Here is an 18928-nt window from a genome sequence, read left to right as displayed (position 1 = left end):
TTTGACTATTCTGGAGTTGCCACTGTGTGCACACTGCAGCATACTTCCCCAATCCACAATTTAATTGGCATTCCTTCAGTTAAAAGTTGCGGATGAGAGCATCGTTTCCTGACACTTGACGAATATCATTGAAACCACACGAGTCATCGGATGCCTGTTTTCATTTAAAAATGGTTAACCGAGGGTCTCTGTTAGCTATTTCAGAGGCAGATTGAGAAAAAAAACTACATGTGTTGTGAGTCGGTGGGAGAAGAACTATTTCCACGAGGGCAGAATTTCACTGTCACTCAATTTTTTCCTTTCATTTAAACTGACTGGTGCTCATGTTGGCTCAGGAAAATGATTCGCAAATAACGTCTCTTTATAAGTATACAGTGGAAACTGTAAGGTCAAACAATTAGTTTGGTTTTTAAAAATATTTAAAATATTTGAAACTGACGATTGAGGGAAATAATTTTTTTTAAACATTAAAGGCCTACTGAAACCCACTACTACCGACCACGCAGTCTGATAGTTTATATATCAATGATGAAATCTTAACATTGCAAGACATGCCAATACGGCCGGGTTAACTTATAAAGTGCAATTTTAAATTTCCTGCGAAACTTCCGGTTGAAAACATCTAGGTATGATGACGTATGCGCGTGACGTCGATGGTTGAAACGGAAGTATTGGGACGCCATTGTATCCAATACAAAAAGCTCAGTTTTCATCGCAAAATTCCACAGTATTCTGGACATCTGTGTTGGTGAATCTTTTGCAATTTGTTTAATGAACAATGGAGACTGCAAAGAAGAAAGCTGTAGGTGCGATCGGTGTATTAGCGTCTGGCTACAGCAACACAACCAGGAGGACTTTGACTTGGATAGCAGACGCGTTATCCGACGCTAGCCGCCGACCGCATCGATGATCGGGTGAAGTCCTTCATCGCTCCGTCGATCGCTGGAACGCAGGTGAGCTTCGGTGTTGATGAGCAGATGAGGGTTGGCGTAGGTGGAGAGCTAATGTTTTTATCATAGCTCTGTCAAGGTCCGTAGCTAAGTTAGATTCAATGGCGTCGTTAGCAACAGCATTGTTAAGCTTCGCCAGGCTGGAAAGCATTAACCGTGTAGTTACAGGTCCATGGTTTAATAGTATTGTTGATTTTCTGTCTATCCTTCCAGTCAGGGGTTTATTTCTTTTGTTTCTATCTGCAGTTAAGCACGATGCTATCACGTTAGCTCCGTAGCTAAAGTGGTTCACCGATGTATTGTCGTGGAGATAAAAGTCACTGTGAATGTCCATTTCGCGTTCTCGACTCTCATTTTTCGAGAGGATATAGTATCCGAGGTGGTTTAAAATACAAATCCGTGATCCACAATAGAAAAAGGAGAGAGTGTGGAATCCAATGAGCCCTTGTACCTAAGTTACGGTCAGAGCGAAAAAAGATGCGTCCTGCACTGCACTCTAGTCCTTCACTCTCACGTTCCTCATCTACAAATCTTTCATCCTGGCTCAAATTAATGGGGTAATTGTCGCTTTCTCGGTCCCAATTGCTCTCGCTGCTGGTGTAAACAATGGGGAAATGTGAGGAGACCTTCAACTTGTGACGTCATGCTACTTCCGGTACAGGCAAGGCTTTTTTTCATCAGCGACCAAAAGTTGCGAACTTTATCGTCGTTGTTCTATACTAAATCCTTTCAGCAAAAATATGGCAATATCGCGAAATGATCAAGTATGACACATAGAATGGATCTGCTATCCCCGTTTAAAATAAAAAAAATTCATTTCAGCAGGCCTTTAACTGTCATATGTGTAAGAGTTAAAACACTCTGCCTTTAATAGCAAAAAACAATTGCAGCTACTCATTTTAGCAAGTGGTTTTGGAATTGCTGCTAACAATAGCAGTAATTTGACTCCATTTTTAAAGCATCTTTCCTAAAAGCATTGGTCAAAATGTGCAACCTCTCAGAGTAGAGTAATAACAATTATTGCCCACAAGCATACTGTAAGCAGCCTGAAAGGACAACAGTAACAGCAGCAGCCTCTACCCTCAAGTTACACAGCATTAAAATGGGAACACAGCGACTTCCTGTTCAGTGCAAATCAGGCTTACAAAAAGCATGACACAGCAACTACCAAAATTAAGCCATTCAATTATTGTTGTAGATTGTTAGCCACCAGGTGATGTGTGCAGGTACAAAAGTTGTAATTTTCATTGTAGTTAAGTATAGGGATGTCCCGATCCAGGTTTTTGCACTTCCAATCCGATACCGATATTGTTTTTGCACTTCCGATCCGATACCGATACTGACCGATACCGATACTGACCGATACTGGCCTATCCGAGCATGTATTGAAGTTTAAAGTTATTTAGCCTACTTAGTTGTCAGAATCATGTTGAAAAGGGTTTTAGTACTCTTGATAACAACTAGCCAGCTGAAATAGGGGAGTTTGAATAATACACAACGGTTGGTAACAAGAAACTGACCTGTTTATTCAAGGATAAACACAAAATAGACAAAATTATACATGACAAACAGAAATGGCATCATTGAACTAGGGCTGGGCGATATGGCCTTTTTTTAATATTGCGATATTTTAAGGCTATGTCACGATACACAATATATATGTGGATATGTTTAGTCCATGTCACGATACACCATATATATGTGGATATTTTGCCTTAGCCTTGAATGAACACTTGATGCATATAATCACAGCAGTATGATGATTCTATGTGTCTACATTAAAACGTTCTTCTTCATACTGCATTAATATATGCTACTTTTAAACTTTCATGCAGAGAAGGAAATCACAACTAAAAAAATCACTAATTCTTTCATACGGTGTTGATCTGGAAATTTTTGCCTCGGCATTTTGATGGTGTGGACGTGTGGCACCGAATGGAGATAAGCGTCTCGACAGACGTTACAATATTTGAACAATGATGACGAAAACTGTTTTCTCTGTCGTGTCCGTGTGTCGAAAATTGTTATGCGCTTATTTTTTTATTTGATTTTGTGCGTGGTATAGATTTGCCGTGCGCAATTGCACAGGCGCGCACCTTAGAGGGAGCGTTGCTAGCACGGCTGCGCTAGCATCACAGCTAACGTTAGCCATGCTACCTCTCTGCTCGGGGAGGGCGTATACGTATGTGACGTATGTCGTGACAGTATGTGACGTATGTCGTGACATTATGTGACGTGTGTAAGAAGGTGCGCTTGCTGTCTGTGAGAGGGAGACACAGGAAAGAGTGAGAAGAGCCTGTCGTGTAATGCCAGCAGCTAAAAGCAACTGCGTGAGAATCCACAGACCTGTGGATGTGTTGAAGGTGTGCTGGAAAATGCGGAACGGAAATTAGGGAGCAGCAGAAAAGTGGAATGTATTATTTAGATAGGTGCGCTGGAAAACACGGACCGGAGTTTTTTTTAAAACTGGATCTGGATCTGCATTTTCCCATGCCTTGCCGATACGCATTTTTTGGCAAATATCGGCGGCCGATCCGATCCAAATATCGGATCGGGACATCCCTAGTTAAGTATGAACATTTCATATCACTGTTATCATGACAAAAATTATCATGATTATCAATAATATTGCCGTATTTTTAAATGTGCTCAAAAAGTACTTACACATTGAAATCTTTTGACAAAGTTATTTTTTCAACTAACTAAAAAAGGTAGAGACACTGTTGCATGGTTTGTGTTTCTTATGCTTCACTGATAGTGTCTTAGTCTTAGAATTGTATCTGTTTTAACGACTGTTTTAAACATTGGTTTGTACTGTAGCACTTTGAGACTTATTTGAATTGAAAAGTGCGTAAAAAATCTAATCTGTTGTTAATATTTAGTACTCTGGTGGGCTTTGTGGCATCCTACTGTGTTCAGCGGTCCCTGAACGCACGGTAAAAACACATCCGTCTCGTATTCCTCTGAGTATAGATCGATCACGCTGTTCTAAGAGAACACAACTTGTAGGTTCAATGTGCATATTCGAATACCGTATTTTTCGGACTATAAGGCACACTTAAAATCCTTTCATTTTCTCAAAAATCAACACTGTGCGCCTTATAACCCGGTGTATACTTTTCTTATGCCTTCTGATCTCTCTCTCTCTCTCTATGTACACTACTTGCTGTACATATCCTACCAAGTCAGACCTACATTGTTTCAATATCCATTTCTCTGTTCTCAATTGTTGATGACTGATGATAAGAACCAAACTAACCCCCCCCTCCACACCCTGAATTGTAAATAATGTAAATAGTTCAATGTATACACCCTGATGATTATCTTGTGTGATGACTGCACTATGATGATAGTATATATGATAGTATATATCTGTATCATGAATCAATTTAAGTGGACCCCGACTTAAACAAGTTGAAAAACTTAATCAGGTGTTACCATTTAGTGGTCAATTGTACGGAATATGTACTTCACTGTGCAACCTACTAATAAAAGTCTCAATCAATCAATCAATCAATCAATGCCTATTGTACGGAATAATGTTGGTTGTGCTTACCAACCTCGAAGCTATTTTATTTGGTACATGGTGTAATGATAAGTGTGACCAGTAGATGGTAGTCACACATAAGAGATACGCGTAGACTGCAATATGACACCAGTTTAAATGTTCCATTGAAAATAAAGAACACTACACACGGCACTCAAAAATCTGTCAAAATGTGTTGGTATGACTTTGAAGCCGCACCGCTTGATGGATTGTTGGGCCATTACGGCTACCGTAGTCAGAGATACAAGTATTACTATAATATGTGTATAAGGACTGCAAAATGGCACCCATTAGCAGACATATTATCTGGCGTTTTGTTTCACAATATTATGCAAAACCAACTTTGCTTAACTTCTGATATCTGCTCATGAGTATTTGAGATCTGCATAAGTTCTGAAAATTTGCGCACTGTAGTCCATGTCGATGCCGTAGTCGATAATCTTCTTCTTTTTCACTATCTTCTTGTTATGGGGCATTCACCCTCTGCTGTTGCCATTTCTATTATAAATTAGCGTAAAGTTCTAACCTATGCTATGGAAGCGCTAAAAACTACCAGTGTAGTGAGTTTACATAATTCACCCACAGAACTTTACTTATTAGAGAGTTCCGGTCGGAGGGGTTTTCACGGGACACATTTCCGGCGTTGTTGCACTAGTGAGCCACGGATGAGGAGATGCTGCTCCGTTGTTGATTTAAGTAAAGTCTGAATGTCATTAAAACAGTTAGCTCCATCTTTTGACACTTCTTCCACTCCCGTCCTTGCACGCTACACCGCTGCAACAAAGATGGCAGGGAGAAGACGCTGCCGAAGGTGAGCCACGTAAATAAGACCGCCCACAAAACGGTGAATCCTGAAGCGAATGTCAGAAAGCGGCTTGAAGATGATCTGTAAAACATCATCTATGCAACATTTTGACCAAAGAACCACCATTACATGATCACAAGGAAGTGTTCTCCATTTAGAAAAAAATAATAATAATATGACTCCTTTAATGCGCCCTAAAATCTGGTGTGCCTTTTGTATGAAAAAAAACATGACTAGACCTGCGCCCTATGGTCCGGAAAATACGGTAACTTGCTGCTCAGACAGTAATGTGTTTATATAAGATTAGTTTGGGGTACATTGTTTCTTAATGGAAAGCTGTTAATGTCTCTTGTTTTCATGTTAGCATTTAAGCTAGTGAGCTGGTGCCAGTCAGTCCGCAAGTTAATCAAAGTGCAGTTATCTATCACGGTTGTTCGATAAATTGTAAAAAGGGCATGAGCAGACTCTTTTTCCTGAGGAAGCTTAGGTCCTTTAATGTGTGCAGCGAGCTGTTGGAGATATTTTATCAGTCTGTTGTGGCCAGTGCCCTGTACTTTGCAGTGGTTTGTTGGGGTAGCAGCACCAGCAAAAGGCACGCAGTTGGAGGCGTTTGTGTCAGTGAGGGACAGGAGAACACTGGACAAAATGCTGGCCATCATGGACAATCCTGCCCACCCACTCCACCAGACAATAGAAGGACAGTGGAGTTCATACTCCAACAGGCTCCTTCAGCTTTGTTCCCACAGTGTTCGATTCAAGAACTCCTTCATTCCGCACTCCATCCAGCTGTATAATCACTCGCCATACAGCAATAGATGACATCTGCCTATTACCTGACACCTTCTATGTTAGCTAATTCTCTTTGTTTTTAATGTCTATTTTCTATTTTCTGCTGGATCTACTCTCTATTTTATGCTGCAGCTGTCACATATACTGTAATATTGTATATGGTAATTGTTATATATTGTATATATGATATAGACATAATATAATATAATATATCAGTATATATAATATACTGTACATATAGTATGTAAATATTACGTATATATGTTATATTTTATATCGCTATATTTAGTCTATTTATACCTGCATTGTCCTTTTCATCCTTACACTTTCCATCATTGTGACTGAGCTACTGTGTGGAACAATTTCCCTTGTGGATGATTAAAGTTTCTCTAAGTCTAAGTCTAATATGAAACCGTAATACTAACTTTTGGGAAGTTCACCGTAGTTATCATTATTACCGTTTATTGTTACAGCCCTACAGTCAAGACATATAACTAATTTGCCGCAGCAGCTCTTAGATAAGAGTATAAATATGAAAACACAAGAACAAAAAAAATGTATGCACTAATAGAGGAAACTTGCCACTAGGGATGATACTCGAAACCGGTTTTCCCGGGTGTTCGATAAGAAAAGAACCGAGTCCTCGGACTCGAATCCCTTTTTGAGAACCGGTACCCGTTATCGAGACCACTATAGTAAAGAAAAAGAGTTGGTTCTTTATTTGAATCCCTCGGAACGAATCCCGTCCCGACCAGAAATGCTCCTTGGGACATCACAAGAAACGACGTCACGTCATTAGGCGCAGATAGCGAAAGCAGGAAAAACAATGGACCGGAAAAAGCGCTCCAAAGTGTAATAAAGTTCAAAACAAAAGGTGTAATCCAATGAATAACTTTACTGAGAGATTTGAGCAGGGTACAAACACATGACGAACACTTTTACGACCAACCGGAAACATAGCAACCAGGCTAGCAACGCACCTCCTTTACGGCAGCTGTCGCAACGTTCTTAAAGCGACCGCAGCACATACATATATATACAACATATATCTCCCTTTTTTAACTTTTGTTTTTCTTTCCTTGTAAACAAAACAAAATCACACTGTATATGTGTTGTCTGTCTAATTATAAATAATGCAGACGAGGCGTGTTGGCTGAGTTCTTGACGTTTACTTTCACAGCGTGCTCATAACCTCATTCTTAGCTGCCGGGTGGCGACATGCAACAACACTTTTCGGGGCTACCGTGCATGCTCGTCACTCCCGTTGCATGCTGGGTAGTGTAGTTGTTATATTCCCTAGCCGAGCTCATAACATCACATCTTTCCCCCTCTAAAGAAATAATGTTAACTCAATAAAGTGTATTTCTTTTTTTAGCTTTAACTTTTAATTTTTTAGCATTGTAACCACATTTGAAAATAACTTTTCTCTTCATAGAATTTTCTTTCAATAAAGAAATAAAGTGCAAAAATGTCAAAGCATTATAACAAACAGTTATGTCAAATAGCAGCAGAAGTGCACTTTTTGGAGAGCTGTATTATTTTCAGTTTTGTGCCCAAGGGACTGATTTTATTTAAAACTATATTATTATTTATACACCTATAGTGATCACATAGACAGGTTATTTTTGTGTTACTGTATATATTTGTTTTTCTGAAAAATCCCACTTAATATACTTTGGGTAACAACATCCATCCATCCATCCATTTTCTACCGCTTATTCCCTTTGGGGTCGCGGGGGGCGCTGGAGCCTATCTCAGCTACAATCGGGCGGAAGGCGGGGTACACCCTGGACAAGTCGCCACCTCATCGCAGGGCCAACACAGATAGACAGACAACATTCACACTCACATTCACACACTAGGGCCAATTTAGTGTTGCCAATCAACCTATCCCCAGGTGCATGTCTTTGGAGGTGGGAGGAAGCCGGAGTACCCGGAGGGAACCCACGGAGTCACTGGGAGAACATGCAAACTCCACACAGAAAGATCCCTAGCCCGAGATTGAACCCAAGACTACTCAGGACCTTCGTATTGTGAGGCAGATGCACTAACCCCTCTGCCACCGTGAAGCCCTGGGTAACAACAGTCAGTCAATATTTATTTATTTTATTTTATTTTTTTAGGCGGGTAACAGTCAATATTTATTTATTTATTAGATTTTATTTTTTTCCTATAATAAAAGTGAGCTCTTGTTAAACCAAATATTGTGTGTTTTTTTCCATACACAACAACCTATCTGGACTCGATAAGAGAATCGATAAGGAATCGGTTCGATAAGAGGATTTGATAATAGGCTCGAACTCGATAATTTCTTATCAAACATCATCCCTACTTGCCACAACATCACCCATTGGAAAAAGACACAACAAAATGAGCAAGTAATGGCTAGTTTCAGTATGGCTAATGTTCAGTCGGCATACACTGTACCATGACCTGCATGGGAGCTGCATTTTTCTTTCCACTTTCTCATGCACTACAAATCGTTCTTAAAGTTGTATATATGATGAGTTTTCAAATTTGGTAAGTAACAGTCTCTCTCCAATTATCGCCTGCTTCCAAAGTTCTGTTTGCATTGATTGATTGATTGAAACTTTTATTAGTAGATTGCACAGTACAGTACATATTCCGTACAATTGACCACTAAATGGTAACACCGAATTAGTTTTTCAACTTGTTTAAGTCGGGGTCCACTAGGGATGTCCCGATCCGATATTTGGATCGGATCGGCTGCCAATATTTGCCAAAAATTGCGTATCGGCAAGGCATGGGAAAATGCCGATCCAGATCCAGTTTAAAAAAAAACTCCGGTCCGTGTTTTCCAACGCACCGATTTAAATAATACATTCCACTTTTCTGCTGCTCCGTAATTTCCGTTCCGCATTTTCCAGCACACCTTCAACACATCCACATGTCTGTGAATTCTCACGCAGTTGCTTTTAGCTGCTGGCATTACACGACAGGCTCTTCTCACTCTTTCCTGTGTCTCCCTCTCACAGACAGCAAGTGCACCTTCTTACACACGTCACATACTGTCACGACATACGTCACATACTGTCACGTCATACGTCACATACGTATACGTCCTCCCCGAGCAGAGAGGTGGCAGCATGGCTAACGTTAGCTGTGATGCTAGCGCAGCCGTGCGAGCAACGCTCCCTCTAAGGTGCTCGCCTGTGCAATTGCGCACTGTTTAAGCGTCCTCTGCGCATAGCAAATCTATGCCACGCACAAAATCTAATAAAAAAATAAGCGCATGACAATTTTCAACACACCGACACGACAGAGAAAACAGTTTTCGTCATCATTGTTCAAATATTGTGACGTCTGTCGAGACGCTTATCTCCATTCGGTGCCACACGCCCACACCATCAAAATACCGAGGCAAAAATTTCCACATCAACACCGTATGAAAAAATTAGTGATTTTTTTTAGTTGTGATTTTCTTCTCTGCATGAAAGTTTAAAAGTAGCAAATATTAATGCAGTATGAAGAAGAATGTTTTAATGTAGACATGCAAGCCTTGAAAGAAAATTTAGAAAATCAAGACTACATTTCCTGCAAATGGGTGCATTTCTACCCTATATTTTAACTTTAGATTTATTCTCATATCAAACTCTTTTGGCTGTCTTTTTGACACTTACATCCGGCGCCCCCCTCCACACCCCGGATTATAAATAATGTAAATAATTCAATGTGATTATCTTGTGTGAGGCCCTGCGATGAGGTGGCGACTTGTCCAGGGTGTACCCCGCCTTCCGCCCGATTGTAGCTGAGATAGGCTCCAGCGCCCCCGCGACCCCAAAGGGAATAAGTGGTAGAAAATGGATGGATGGATATCTTGTGTGATGACTGTATTATGATGATAGTATATATCTGATAGTATATATCTGTATCATGAATCAATTTATTAAGTGGACCCCGACTTAAACAAGTTGAAAAACTTATTCGAGTGTTACCATTTAGTGGTCAATTGTACGGAATATGTACTTCACTGTGCAACCTACTAATAAAAGTCTCAATCAATCAATCAAAACACATAGAATCATCATACTGCTGTGATTATATGCATCAAGTGTTCATTCAAGGCTAAGGCAAAATATCGAGATATATATCATGTATCGCAATATGGCCTTAAAATATCGCAATATTAAAAAAAGGCCATATCGCCCAGCCCTAGTTCAATGATGCCATTTCTGTTTGTCATGTATAATTTTGTCTATTTTGTGTTTATCCTTGAATAAACAGGTCAGTTTCTTGTTACCAACCATTGTGTATTATTCAAACTCCCCTAATTCAGCTGGCTAGTTGTTATCAAGAGTACTAAAACCCTTTTCAACATGATTCTGACAACTTAGTAGGCTAAATAACTTTAATACATGCTCGGATAGGCCAGTATCGGTCAGTATCGGTATCGGTCAGTATCGGATCGGAAGTGCAAAAACAATATCGGTATCGGATCGGAAGTGCAAAAACCTGGATCGGGACATCCCTAGGGTCCACGTAAATCAATTCATGGTGTATCAGAGTTACTTACAAACAATATAGACCAGACTGGATTGTATACATTTGTACACTTGCATACATCTGATGATTAAAAAAGGCTAACTAAGGATTGTTTTTAGTATAAAAGGCATGATTGTGGTGTTTGATTGAATGAACTAATGCTTGGTTTTGCATCGGTAGAAGTTCATCCAAAATGATCCCTCAAGGAGTGGAGGAAGAAGAGATGCATCGCACCTTTCATTCCACCTCTTATCACAACATTATCTCAGCATTCCGATGCCCTCAACTGGAACATGCTCATATTCTCAGAAGACGCCTCTTCTCTCTTTGTGTGTGTGCGTGTGTGTGTTGTAGATGGAGGTCAAAGAGGAGTGGCAGATGTTCCCATTTGCTCACCCGAGTAGAATGACCTGCTCCTCGAGGTGCATCTGTGCTCTCCTCCTCGCGTATCAAGTGACGGATGCTTCCAAAGATGCATTGTGGACGTTTAAGAGAGCGAGCAGGAAGGAGCCAGAGGAGGTGGCGCTGGGAATGAAGTCGACATGGAGGAGGAGGAGGCTTCTGAGCTGCTATGAGCGCTTCTTTGGAGTACCACCTGTTGATTCAGTTCCACGTGACCCCTCTGTGGGAGAGATGGAAGCAGATAAGACGAGACAGAAGAAGGAAATGGAAATGTGTGTTTGGATAAAGAGTGTATGTGTGTGTGTGGGGGGAACATGAGCTTTATCCCGACATGTCAACACGGGATTTAGTGGTAAAAAGGGAAAAACAACTACTTGAAAGGACATATCTAATCCTGTTAAATTAAATCACAGATTCAATGACAGTATGTGATTTAATGACATTATGTATACAACACAATATGACAACACTGTTTACAATTTTTTATGTCAAACCTGGTTTCTTTTGAGGAATTTTCCACTGTGTTAACAAAGGCAGTAATCTGTCAAAATGTTTTAGTGTGCCTTTGGTAAGCTATGGGGCGGTATAGCTCGGTTGGTAGAGTGGCCTTGCCAGCAACTTGAGGGTTCCAGGTTCGATCCTCGCTTCCGCAATCCTAGTCCCTGCCGTTGTGTCTTTGGGCACGACACTTTACTCACCTGCTCCTAGTGCCACCCACACTGGTTTAAATGTAACTTAGATATTGGGTTTCACTATGTAAAAGCACTTTGAGTCACTAGAGAAAAGCGCTATATAAATATAATTCACTTCACTTTACTATGAAGCCACACCGCTTCATGGAACGCGGAGCATTACGGCTAAGGTAGTCAGACGTACTGTGCTTCAGCATAAGGGTATTATTATGGTGTGTGTCAAGGGACCCCAAAATGGCACCTATTTAGGGATAGGAATCGAAAACCGGTTTATGTACAAATTATTACAAGTTACAACAAGTGTTAGCGATATTATTAGATGGAACTACATTTAGTGGTGCATTATCACAGAAAGCTGATTTCCTTATGCTGCTATATATTATCGGAGCTCGTGAAAGTTTATTTAGATTTGGAAATGGGAAACAGACCCGAAAAGAAACATGGTTCCGCCACCTTCTTTCTTTGCGAAGTTTATAAGTCATTATTTTAATTTAAACGGGAATATATAAACATCTTAACAGTCTGCATCCCAGTGAGAGCAGACATTGTACAGTAAGTGATGTTTTATTATGTTTTTTGTCTCTCAGGAAGTTTGCAGTGAGTAGTAATCAGTGATGTTGTTGGAAGGAGTGATGTGTTTGTAAAATGTATGCGCTGCCGTATGCTTAAAATGAGCACAACGTGAATATTACATGTTATTATGAATGTAACTGTAACTACATTACATATATACTCAGTGTGTAAGTATAACATTGATGGAGGTATTTTTGGAGCGCAGTATAGGCAGAATAGAGCTACTCCCATATGCTCCATTGTCATCAGACGTTTGCTCGCATTTATTTATTTGTTAGAATGCATAAAAAAAAAGAAAAACATATGTGTTCTTGTCTCACATAAGGATTGTGAACAATGGGCAAAATTCCCAAAAAAGTTTACTCTTCCTTTAACACGGCGGGGTCATGATCCGTGGCCCTCTTCTGTTAGTTTTGGACTCCCTTAGTTCTTGTTTGTGCACCTCTGGGTTTGTTTTAGTTTCCATGGGGATTAGTTGGGTTCACCTGCCTCTGGTTAGTGGTCGGCACGCTCACCTGTTGTCGACCACTAATCAGATTATTCACCTTTCTCGCCACGCTCAGTCTGGCTTCATTGTTTGCTACACGCAACCTGTTACGTTTTGAGGAATTTTCCACTGTGTTAATAAAGGCAGTAATGACGTCAAAAGGATGGTCACATTTTTAAAAGTGTTCTTAATAATTGACAATAAAAAAAACATATATATATCAAATGTATAGTTTCAAATATGTAAATAATACTTTTTTTTCTATTATTATTATTATTTAATCTGTATGCCCCGTTTAAAGTAACGGAAAAAGAAATGATCAGTTCCAGAAAGTTTGTGTATTCAAAGGCCAAACAATGTTTTAAGTCACCATTTATTATCTTAACTGTCATACAAGTTTAAAAATAAGCAAACCACTATTAATAGTAAATCTTAGAACAATAATAATTGCATGACTAAGACATGACACACCTCATGGATATATATTTTTTCTGTTATACAAGTTTAAAAATAGGCCAACCACTATTAATAGGAAACATTAAAACAAAAATTATTTCATGACGAATGACTGGAGGTGTAACCTACTCAGTGGCTCACTGGTTAGAGTGTCCGCCCTGAGATCGGTAGGTTGTGAATTCAAACCCCGGCCGAGTCATAACAAAGACTATATAAATGAGACCCATTACCTCCCTGCTTGGCACTCAGCATCAAGGGTTGGAATTGGGGGTTAAATCACCAAAAATGATTCCCGGGCGCGGCACCGCTGCTGCCCACTGCTCCCCTCACCTCCCAGGGGGTGATCAAGGGGATGGGTCAAATGCAGAGGACAAATTTCACCACACCTAGTGTGTGTGACGATCATTGGTACTTTAACTTTTTTAACTTTAACTTAACTTAACTTTAACAGTATGAAAATTGCATATAACATTATCGTGACCAATATATCACGTTTATCATTATCGTGGTATTGTAGAATGTGCTCAAATAGTACTTACACACACACACTGAAATCTTTTGACATCGTTATTGTTTGTTTAACTAACTAAAATAGGTAGACACACTGTTAGAAAACTCACTATATTGCATGGTTTGTGTTTCTTATGCTTCACTGATAGTGTCTTAGTCTTAGTATTTTATCTGTTTTAATGGCTAAGCTTTAATTGTTTTAAATATAGGCGTGTGCTGTAGCACTTTAAGATTTATTTTAGTGAAAAGTGAGTAACAAATAACATTTATTATTATTATTTATTATTTTTGGCGGGCTTTGCGGGGTCCATACTCTGCTCAGTGGCCCTTAAAAACACTCTGCCCGTATAATATAGAATGATCACACAGTTCTAAAAGAGCACAGCTTGTAGGTTCTCAGACAGTAACGTGTTTATATGAGTTTAGATTAGGGTTTGTCATTTCTTAATGAGGATAGAGGTTAATATCTCTTGTTTTCATGTTAGCATTTAAGCAAGCGAACTGGCGGCAGTCAAGAGTTTATCAAAGTGCAGTTATCAATCGAAATTTTTAGATCATTGTCATTCAAAACGGTAATACTAACCGTCGTAAGTTTGGTTATGATTATTACCGTTCATCGTTACATCTCAACAAATGACTAAGACGTAACACAAGAATGATATGCTTCATTAATATGATTGTGTTTGTCATACAAGTGTAAACATAAGTCAACCACTGATTATAGTAAATATGACAAATGACTAAGACATAACACAACAATAACACGACTCACAGATTAATCTCATTTTTTTTCCATTGCACAAGTCATCCACTGTCATGCAAGTGTAAAAAAAGATAATCACTGTTTAACATTAACTATAGACGAGTGTTGTCCTAATACCAATATTTTGGTACCGGTACGAAAATTATTTCGATACTTTTTGGTACTTTTTTAAATAAAGGGGACCACAAAAAATTGCATTATTGGCTTTATTTTAACAAAAAATCTTAGGGTACATTAAACATATGTTTCTTATTGCAAGTTTGTCCTTAAATAAAATAGTGAACATACAAGACAAATTGTCTTTTATTAGTAAGTAAGCAAACAAAAGCTCCTAATTTAACTGCTGACGTATGCAGTAACATATTGTGTCATTTATCATTCTATTATTTTGTCAACATTATTAAGGACAAGTGGTAGAAAATGAATTATTAATCTACTTGTTCATTTACTGTTAATATCTGCTTACTTTCTCTTTTAACATGTTCTATCTACACTTACCATTTAGTGGTCAATTGAACGGAATATGTACTGTACTGTGCAATCTACTAATAAATAGAGATGCGTTAAAATGTAATATCGGAAATTATCGGTATCGTTTTTTTTTTAATTATCGGTATCGGTTTTTTTTGTGTTTTAAAAAAAAAATTTTTTTTTATATTAAATCAACATAAAAAACACAAGATACACTTACAATTAGTGCACCAACCCAAAAAACCTCCCTACCCCATTTACACTCATTCACACAAAAGGGTTGTTTCTTTCTGTTATTAATATTCTGGTTCCTACATTATATATCAATATATATCAATACAGTCTGCAAGGGATACAGTCCGTAAGCACACATGATTGTGCGTGCTGCTGGTCCACTAATAGTACTAACCTTTAACAGTTAATTTTACTCATTTTCATTAATTACTAGTTTCTATGTAACCGTTTTTATATTGTTTTACTTTATTTTTTATTCAAGAAAATGTTTTTAATTTATTTATCTTATTGTATTAATTTTTTTTTAAAGTACTTTATCTTCACCATACCTGGTTGTCCAAATTAGGCATAATAATGTGTTAATTCCACGACTGCATATATCGGTTGATATCGGTATCGGTTGATATCGGTATCGGTAATTATAGAGTTGGACAATATCGGAATATCGGATATCGGCAAAAAGCCATTATCGGACATCCCTACAGATAAAAGTTTCAATCAATCAATTTCAATCAATAATGTACTTGGTATCATTACAGTGGATGTTAGGTGTAGATCCACCAATGGCATTGATGAGCTGCGGTGTGTAGTGAAGCATGTTTAGCTATTCCTCGTCCTGCAGGGATGATACTTGTAAGAAACTTACTTAATTTGTCGCCATGGAGGCCAGGATTAGTGATTTAGAAGTAGCTAAAACACTGCCGACTGGGGCTGGACTTTAGCCGCTAGCTAGCTAGCACCTCTTGTTGCTCTGGGGGGGTGTAGATGGCGGACTGGTACTTTTCATTAGTATCGCGGTACTATACTAACACCAGGTATACCGTACAACCCTAACATAGACATTTTAATGTGAAAATTATACTGATAAACCTTATAAATGTCCAATGCAATTCAAGTGTAAAAATAAGTCAACCACAAATAACAGTAGACGGAGAAACACTAAAACTTAATGACAGAAACGTAATGCAAGTGAGTTAGTCACATTGATCATTGATTGATCCTCACTGAACGGAGTTTTCCTGCGATATGAATAAATAGGGTTTGAATAGAGGTGGGAATCTTTGGGCACCTCACGCTTCGATTAAGATTATGATTCAGGAGCTACGATTCGATTAAAAATTTATTTTTGATGCTTCCTTAATTTATGTATTTTGATGCAGTTTTACATTTCTTTTCGTTTCACTAAATAAGCTATTATCACTTGCAACTTAAAAAAAACAATTGATTTGGAATTAAAAAAAATAGTTAAATTAATTCCCACATTTATTAACTTAACGAAAATGTGTGCAAAACTGCACCACAAGTGCCCAATAGTAAAGGAGCTGGTCAAATATCTCGGTAAGGTGGCTCGCTGCAGTCTGCCAGATTTTAGAACTGTCTCCATTACTTTATCTACAATAAATAAATGGATTATTGACATTTACTAATCGATTCTATAATCGTCCATGTCCAAATTGCGATGCATCTAAAAATCGATTATTTCCCCCACCTCTAGGTTTGAAGTCCAATGTTTGAGTTTGAGTTTGAGTTTGAGTTTATTTGGAACATGCAAGCATACAACATGATACATCACAATCTCCAGTTTCTCTTTTCAACATGTTCGAAAAGGAGTAGGAAGAAGCAGAGCTTATTTAATCCTACCCCTTTTCTTTTACATAACAGTTGCTAAAACTTTTGTTAACTTCCTGTTCTCAATTTATTCACAATATACTCCATAAGTAATCACAATAAAAATAAGTAAATAAATAATAATTGGTGAAGTAAGTTACATTTCATATGTTGAGATAAGTAAGATTATTTTGTGAGTGAAAGAATGAAAGAATGGATGAGTTAAATAAATCCAGAATGTTTATCATGGTTCTTAATGATAAATGATAAATGGGTTGTACTTGTATAGCGCTTTTCTACCTTCAAGGTACTCAAAGCGCTTTGACACTACTTCCACATTTACCCATTCACACACACATTCACACACTGATGGAGGGAGCTGCCATGCAAGGCGCTAACCAGCACCCATCAGGAGCAAGGGTGAAGTGTCTTGCTCAGGACACAACGGACATGACGAGGTTGGTACTAGGTGGGGATTGAACCAGTGACCCTCGGGTTGCGCACGGCCACTCTTACACTGCGCCACGCCGTCCCTTCTTCTTCTTTGTACTTTGTAAACACTTTAAGTTTGAAGAGTTTCTTGAAGTGGATCATATTAGTACATTGTTTGATTGCTTTGCTTAATCCATTCCATAATTTAATTCCACATACTGATATATCGAAGTGTTGTACATGCATACAGATGTTTGAAATTAAATTTTTCTCTGAGATTATATTTCTCCTCTTTTTTTGAGAAGAATTGTTGTATATTCTTGGGTAGCAGGTTATAGTTTGCTTTGTGTATAATTTTAGCTGTTTGCAAATTCACTATGTCGTAGAATTTCAGTATCTTTGATTCAATAAATAAAGGATTTGTGTGTTCTATATATCCAACATTATGTATTATTCTAACTGATCTTTTTTGTAACACCGTTAATGAATGAAGTGTACTTTTGTAATTATTTCCCCATATTTCAACACAGTAACTCAGATATGGTAACACTAGTGAGCAGTAGAGAATATGAAGTGAGTTTTTGTCTACAACATCCATCCATCCATCCATTCTCTACCGCTTATTCCCTTTTGGGGTCGCGGGGGGTACTGGAGCCTATCTCAGCTACAATCTTTTGCTTTATTCATTATTGACGTGTTTCTTGCTACTTTATGTTGTATTTTTTGTTTTGTGCGACTTTAGTGGCAGATTTTCCCCCCTAAATGTCTCTGTATGTCTCTTTTACTTTGTAAAACACATCCAAAACAGATACTTGACGCTTTCCTGTGATAAAATGGCAACGAAGGTAATCAAAAAGGTCAACCAACGAACGAGATTTCTCTACAGAATCTCCTCTTTGGTCAACAAAAGCACCTTGAAGATTCTAGCGGGAACTCTCGTTCAACCCTTTTTCGATTACGCTTGCACCTCCTGGTACCCTAGCACCTCCAAAACCCTCAAGTCTAGACTCGAAACATCCCAGAACAAGCCAGTCAGGTTACTTTTAGACCTCCACCCCAGATCACACCTCACTCCAACCCACTTCTCCAAAGTGGGTTGGCTCAGGGTGGAGGACAGAGTAAAACAACTTGCACTGAGCCTAGTCTATAAAATCCACTTCACCTCCCTGATACCGAAGTACATGTCAAACTACTTCCATTACGTAAATGACCGCCATAACCACAACACCAAGGGGAGCTCCACTAACCACGTTAAACCCAGATTCCGATCTAACAAAGGTCTTAACTCATTCTCCTTCTATGCCACATCATTATGTAATGCACTCCCAACAGGTGTAAAAGAAAGTGCATCTCTATCCTCCTTCAAAACCGCACTAAAACAACACCTCCAGGCAACTTCAACCCCTGACTAACACCCTCCCCCCTCCACATCCCACCTCCCCGGATTGTAAATAACCAAATATAAATAATCAAATGTATTTCTAATGTATATACTTCAGTGTTTCCCACAGGACAGGCATCTATTTGTGGTAGTGTGGTCGGGGGGTGGGGGGTGGCAGCGGCGGCGATGACCAAGAAGAACGCGGAGTTGGAATATAATTACAACACTTTATGTACATATTTATATACAGATTTGAACAATTAGTGATTCACTGAAATATATTTATTAATTGTGGTTCTTACAAAAAATATATCTTATAAAATAT

The sequence above is a fragment of the Nerophis lumbriciformis genome, linkage group LG01 (assembly GCF_033978685.3).
Source record: "Nerophis lumbriciformis linkage group LG01, RoL_Nlum_v2.1, whole genome shotgun sequence".
NCBI lineage: Eukaryota > Metazoa > Chordata > Actinopteri > Syngnathiformes > Syngnathidae > Nerophis > Nerophis lumbriciformis.
This window is presented reverse-complemented; position numbering follows the sequence as displayed.